Source organism: Phalangium opilio, unplaced genomic scaffold (genome assembly GCF_054372755.1).
Source record: "Phalangium opilio isolate 3A_F unplaced genomic scaffold, DU_Popi_V2 ptg000105l_1, whole genome shotgun sequence".
Taxonomy (NCBI): Eukaryota; Metazoa; Arthropoda; class Arachnida; order Opiliones; family Phalangiidae; genus Phalangium; species Phalangium opilio.
In genome coordinates, this window is record NW_028324207.1 from 10,022,745 (window position 1) to 10,030,042 (window position 7,298).

The following is a 7,298-nucleotide window of genomic DNA, read 5'->3' on the forward strand; positions in this document are numbered from 1 at the left end:
ACAAAGGTAGGTATTTTTTTATAAATTTATATCTTAAGTGTATTTTAGAAAGGTGTATGTTTGGTCTTTAGTACATCATATTATATTTTATTTTAATTAAATCTTATAATGTTTAAATTTAAAATTAAATTATGTATTAAAATAATAATAAAACAAAAAATAGGAATTGGAATGAAAATAATTTAAAATACAAATTGAAATAAAGCTTAATTTAAAATACAAATTGAAATAAAGCTTAATTTAAAATACAAATTGAAATAAAGCTTAATTTAAAATACAAATTGAAAAAAAGCTTAATTTAAAATACAAATTGAAATTAAGCTTAATAATTTAAAATAAAAATTGAAATTAAGCTTAATAATTTAAAATATAAATTGAAATAAAGCTTAATAATTTAAAATACAAATTGAAATAAAGCTTAATAATTTAAAATACAAATTGAAATAAAGCTTAATAATTTAAAATACAAATTGAAATAAAGCTTAATAATTTAAAATACAAATTGAAATAAAGCTTAATAATTTAAAATACAAATTGAAATAAAGCTTAATAATTTAAAATACAAATTGAAATAAAGCTTAATAATTTAAAATATAACTATAAATAAAAGTGAAATAACTTAAAATACAAATAAAAATAAAAGCGAAATAATTTAAAATACAAATAAAAGTGAAGTAATTTAAAATACAAATAAAAATAAAAGTGAAATAATTTAAAATACAAATAAAAATAAAAGTGAAATAATTTAAAATACAAATAAAAATAAAAGCGAAATAATTTAAAATACAAATAAAAATAAAAGCGAAAGAGTTTAAAATACAAATAGAAATAAAATAAATAATTTAAATTACGAATTGGAATAAAAATATATATAAAAAAAATTTAAACCGATACAAGAATAATAATAACAAACAAACAGCAATACTATTAGTCCATCTGTCGCCGAACATTTAATTCCCATTAAAGTAATTTTTCACAGGTAATAGCCAAAAATCGTCCCTGGTAAATCTACCAAACTATATATACCGTATTTTACCGTAACGTTACCTTCCCTTTAAATACAAGGGGCATAGAGGTGGGGGGCATTTACAAATGGCGTAAGTGCGATCCCCCTCCTGAAGTTTGTAGATTGGGAAACCAGTCATTAGAGACGGGACGGTTTCGTCGGCAATGAGTAGCTAGCATCGGCTCAAGGTGTAAAAATATACCTACCCCCTTCCACTCCCCCCCAGACGTTTTACCTTAAATCTTTATGAACCCCCCCCCCTCGTCCCCCCTTTGCCGGTTCGGTTTTACCTGGCGGTATATTTTACAGGGATTATAAAAAAAATTATCTCTTATGAAAAAGGTGTTTGAAATGGGGGCCCGAGGTGCCGCCGCCAAATGCTCCTGCATGCCAACGAGAAGATCATGTCGGTACTTTTATTCTTTATGCTGTAAAAGGGGTCGGACAATACACAAATTTCATACCGTCCTTCTTTTCAAAATTTTGCCATTTGATGAAGAAGTAAATGGCTTGAGATATCTATAAGTTTATTATTTTCAATATTTAGCAGGATATTTTTTATATTAGACACAAATGACTGATGCTACACTTTTTCATGGGTATTTCAGGTAAATATTTAGGTTATTTAACTTTTCTGAGTATTTAATGTCTACTTTTAAGATTTATAATTCTTCTCTGGACTTTTATGTCTATTTTTTAAGATTTATAACTCTTTTCTGAACATTTATGTCTACTTTTGAGATTTATAATTATTTTCTGAACTTTTATGTCTACTTTTAAGATTTATAATTATTTTCTGGACTTTTAACGTCTACTTCTAAGATTTATAATTATTTTCTGGACTTTTAACGTCTACTTTTAAGATTTATAACTATTTTCTGAACTTTTATGTCTACTTTTGAGATTTATAATTATTTTCTGAACTTTTATGTCTACTTTTGAGATTTATAATTATTTTCTGAACTTTTATGTCTACTTTTGAGATTTATAATTATTTTCTGAACTTTTATGTCTACTTTTGAGATTTATAATTATTTTCTGAACTTTTATGTCTACTTTTGAGATTTATAACTCTTTTCTGAACTTTTATGTCTACTTTTGAGATTTATAACTCTTTTCTGAACTTTTATGTCTACTTTTGAGATTTATAACTCTTTTCTGAACTTTTATGTCTACTTTTGAGATTTATAACTCTTTTCTGAACTTTTATGTCTACTTTTGAGATTTATAACTCTTTTAACTTTTATGTCTATTTTTAAGATTTCCAACTCTTTTCTGAATCATAAATGTCTACTTTTAAGGTTTATAATTATTTTCTGAACTTTTAACGTCTACTTCTAAAATTTATAACTCTACTCTGAACTTTTAATGCCTATTTTTAAAATTTATAACTGTTTACTGAACTTTTAATGTCTATTTTTAAAATTTATAACTCCTCTCGTCTAATTTTAAGATTTATAACTCCTCTCTGGACTTTTAATGTCTATTTTTAAGATTTATAACTCCTATCGGGACTTTTAAGGTAAATTTTTAAAATTTTTAATTCTTGCCTGGAAATTTAACCTCATTTTAATTAAGATTTACTACTCTCTGTGGACTTTTCAGGTCTATTTAAGTTTTATAGGCTTGAATATTTTATCTTTCCCCGAACGTTTGAGGTATATTCTTAATCTAATTAGTTGTAAAACATTTTCTGCATTTCCTAGGTCTATTTCAGTTCAGGAACTTTTCCCTGCATTTTTAGGGCCCATTTTTTGTTTTTGAATTATATTCTGCAACTTAAAAGGTTATTGTAAACTTTCAAAGTATTCTCTAAGCTGTAGGAGTCTACTACTTAAAAATTTTCCAACCTTCCCCACTTTTTCAAACTATAAAATACTTGAACCTAACCTTTTAGGCATAATGTTATATCTGTTTATGTGTGTTTAATTCAAAATTTCCAAACGTTGTAAATATTTAACTTAATAAGTCTATTAATTATTAAATTTACTGCAGCAATTAACGAATTTATTCGTACTATTTTTTGGACATTTTTTCAAGGTCTACAAATCATTTCACCGGGGATAGATTTAATTTTAGAAGTAAGAATGGAAAACGGTTAGTATTTACTTCAGTTATTCCGACTCATAGACCACCCAGTATGGAGCCCCTCCCTCCAACGCATAACGAAAAGTTTAAATTATCTTATTGGCTCACTTAAACAGCTACGTTTTGATGACGTTGCGGACGGGAACGGCGAGAAATAGTGACGTAATTCCTTTTTACCTCTGTCACTATGACCCTCCCGCCTTTTCTTTCATACCCCCCTCTCCGTCTCGTGGAAGGAAGGTGGTCCGGGACTTTGACGTGCGCCCAGATTACTCTGTTCTCCATTCCTACTTCTAAAATTAAATCTATCCCTGGTTTAAAGGAACTACTCGTGTTATTTTACCCTGAAAAACGTACTGCATTAACACTAACTGCCATTATATTAAAATCGAAATATTTTACAGGCTAATTTAAAATTGAAAGGATCAGATCACGTGATTAGCTTATTACACGGTCTCCATTCCTACTTCTAAAATTAAACATATTCCTGATTTCACCTCTCCCCATTTTAGCCTTCCTCGAGTTAAGACGAACAAATTTCAGTATGCGATCTACCTCTCGCTGTAAGGAACGGAATTTACGGGTACGTATATTAAAGGTAAGTGCGCGACCCCTCTGTATTTTGGCCCGGGGCATAAGTGGGTAGGAAAACCATTATTTGTCTACAGGCGCGAGAAAAATTAGTTCTCCTTTTATATATATGAAACGTCGATTATGAAAATGAAAGGAGCGGAAGATAAATATCCTAAAACAATCTCAAGCAAAATATTTATTTATTTATTCCTCCGCTATAGTTGACCCCGCTAAAGCGGTCAATCTGGGTTATGGCCGCCGTTCACACGTTCGCCCCAACTATGTGGATTTTATACTGACCTAGGCTGCTATTAGGAAAAATACCTAGTTACTTAGCAACTTGGAATAAATAAAAATGCGTTAAAAGAGCTTTTTAGCTCTCCGATCAGTGACGATGATGGCTTGGAGAGGTATTATTTTGGACGTGTCTGTGTGTCTGTTACCGCGTTCGCAGTTGGCAAATCGGAGAAAACTTTCGCCCCAACTCTGTGGATTTTATACTGACCTAGGCTGCTATTAGGAAAAATGCCTAGTTACTTAGCAACTTGGAATAAATTAAAATGCGTTAAAATGGGCTTTTAAGCTCTCCGTGTGACGATGACGTCGTGGAGAGGTATCATTTTGGACGTGTCTGTGTGTCTGTCACCGTGATCGCAGTTCACAGAAAGCAATATTGGCTTCTACTCCGTTATCATCGTTAGGGTTAAGATGTACGCGGCGATCGACTAGGGTTACAATGGCGGGGCTTCCACAAAAGATTCACGCAATTGCACTATTTGTTAAATAGGCATACGCTAGAATTCAAACGTCAATAATAGCTCTGTTTAAAATGATTTTAGAAGTAGCGTTTCTTAAAACAAATTAACTAAAATGAAGGCAAATTACTGACGGTTAAAATAATTAATATCAATTACATATATTTAATTATTTAAGAATTGGGTAAATATTCTCGTCTCGACTCGGAGAGGTTCATTTTGCTTTCCCAACTTGTTTATTTTAATGTAATCTAAATTTTAAAGGTAATCTTGCTTATGAATTTTAATTTTAATCGTTCGTAAGATGACAACAATGAAAATTAATAATATTATGCCAAACATTAATTTAAACTGCTCAAAGGCTATAGAAGCGTAAAAAAATTAGTGCTTTAGTGTGTTGCAAGCCTCTCAAACACTACACTATATAAGGTGGCAATATTTAACCTTGAACTTTTAAAATCATGGGCTGTCAATAGACGTTGTGCTGTGTCTAAGCAACTCAAAGACTATAATGACGTATTTACAACAACAAGTCTATTGTTGATGTGCAATTAAGTAATTAATAATGTAATGAGAAAATGTTCAACTTACGCTCATACAGCTCTGCTTCAATTTGAATGTCATGCCTAACATAGACCTTTTTTTTAAAAAAAAAACTCCCAACATTTTACAACTAAAACTGAGTTTCCACAATTAACCTTAATTAATTAAATGAATTACCATTCGATTTAAACTAATAACATTCTTCTGAAACAAATGAATGAAATTACAAAATAAATAAATAGAAAAATAAATAATTTGAATTTACAATTTACTTGTACAAATATGACTGAAAGTAAAATCCCAACAGCTTAAAAAAAATGAAAAAACATTACACACAAAGTAACGCCTCGCAAATTGCGCGTAACAAATAAATGAGGCATCAGCAATTGCCTAGTTCCAGACTGGCCGCTTAATAACATCTCGCCGCGCCACAAGAAAAACCAGAAGTAAGATAAGGGACTAGAAGTATAGAGGTGACCAAATTCTTCACGTTGGCGAAAGTGAATATTCTTGATAAGACACCAACGGTTGGCCCTCTGGTAGCGGTTTTGCCAATTTTCTCTCTCCAAAACGTGAGACGCTCTCGGGTGGCGGTAGACGGGGGCCGAATTAGATTCAAGCAGCACCCGCTTCGTCCGTGTACACCACCGGCTTTAGCTTCAGGGGAACGGGGGTAGGAAATGTTTTTCTCTCTCTCTAGTGTAGACACTCGCGAAGGAAGCGGTGGCATAAAATCCTCAAATTTGTTTACTAGTGCCAGGATCTATTACCAATGCTAGAGCTCTTTACTTCTAGTCTCATCCTACTTCTGGAAAAACACATAGAAGAGAGAACTTTAATTTTAAACCAGGAAAGAGACGCCAAACGTCTAAAGCTGATTATTTTCCGCAAAGGATCCATGACGATAGAAGTCGTTAGAAACCGAAAGAAGAAAAAATGAATTAAGAATGCTGGGAGGGTAAAAAGAAATGAAAAGCGAAAATTATTCGCCTCCCAACCAACACTATATTTTAGTCAAAACAGGGACTCGTAATTTAAAATAGAAGGAAGGAATTAATTCGCTAGATCGGCGCTGTAGGTAGTAAAGTCACGAGACTAGGACTAGTACTATGACACAGATTATTCCTGTAATTACTTGTTGAGAAAACAACGCGCAGGGGCGGGTAGGTTAAAGTAAATATAAATTTCTTGAAATAACAGAAATATTCTTCAAAATTTTTTCGAAATGAAATATTCTTTAAAATTTTTTCGAAATGAAATATTCTTTAAATTTTTTTCGAAATGAAATATTCTTTAAATTTTTTTCGAAATGAAATATTCTTTAAATTTTTTTCGAAATGAAATATTCTTCAAAATTTTTTCGAAATGAAATATTCTTCAAAATTTTTTCGAAATGAAATATTCTTCAAAATTTTTTCGAAATGAAATATTCTTCAAAATTTTTTCGAAATGAAATATTCTTCAAAATTTTTTCGAAATGAAATATTCTTCAAAATTTTTTCGAAATGAAATATTCTTCAAAATTTTTTCGAAATGAAATATTCTTCAAAATTTTTTCGAAATGAAATATTCTTCAAAAATTTTTCGAAATGAAATATTCTTCAAAAATTTTTCGAAATGAAATATTCTTCAAAATGTTTTCGTAATGAAATATTCTTCAAAATTTTTTCGTAATGAAATATTCTTCAAGATTTTTTCGTAATGAAATATTCTTCAAAATTTTTTCGAAATGAAATATTTTTCAAAATTTTTTCGAAATGAAATATTCTTCAAAATTTTTTCGTAATGAAATATTCTTCAAAATTTTTTCGTAATGAAATATTCTTCAAAATTTTTTCGTAATGAAATATTCTTCAAAATTTTTTCGTAATGAAATATTCTTCAAAATTTTTTCGTAATGAAATATTCTTCATAATGAAAATTCTTCATAATGAAAATTCTTCATAATGAAAATTCTTCAAAGCAAAATATTCTTCCAAATTAAATTTCTTTAAAACAAAATATTCTTCAAAATTAAATTTCCTTAAAACAAAATATTCTTCAAAATTTAAATTTAAGTGAAAACCTTCAAGATAAAAAAATCTTGAAAATACCTTCTTAACAAACGAATATTTAAAATTACTTTAAAAAAAACAATCCATTTTTTTACGGCACTTTATCCCTCAAATTATAATCCTTACCGAAAGAAGGGGTTTAAAGGTAATGAGAGGTGGAGGGTTGGGTAGGCACTGAATATCCGTCAAGAGAATGGTGCTTAGTAAAGGTAATTTTTACATTCTCTCTCTACACGGATAGACTTATAATTTGTACAAGCGCCTCTATAGGCTGATGCC

At 29.8% G+C, this 7,298-nt stretch overlaps 1 long non-coding RNA gene across 1 annotated transcript; it reads left to right on the forward strand.

Annotated features, from left to right (window-relative positions):
• The first annotated feature begins 731 nt into the window (after positions 1-731).
• LOC149629902 (uncharacterized) lies at positions 732-6,359 on the forward strand. Its single transcript, XR_016374380.1, has 4 exons — positions 732-1,507; positions 1,574-1,614; positions 3,607-3,692; positions 3,889-6,359. It is a non-coding gene; the product is annotated as an uncharacterized LOC149629902 (long non-coding RNA).
• The last annotated feature ends 939 nt before the right edge of the window (positions 6,360-7,298 follow it).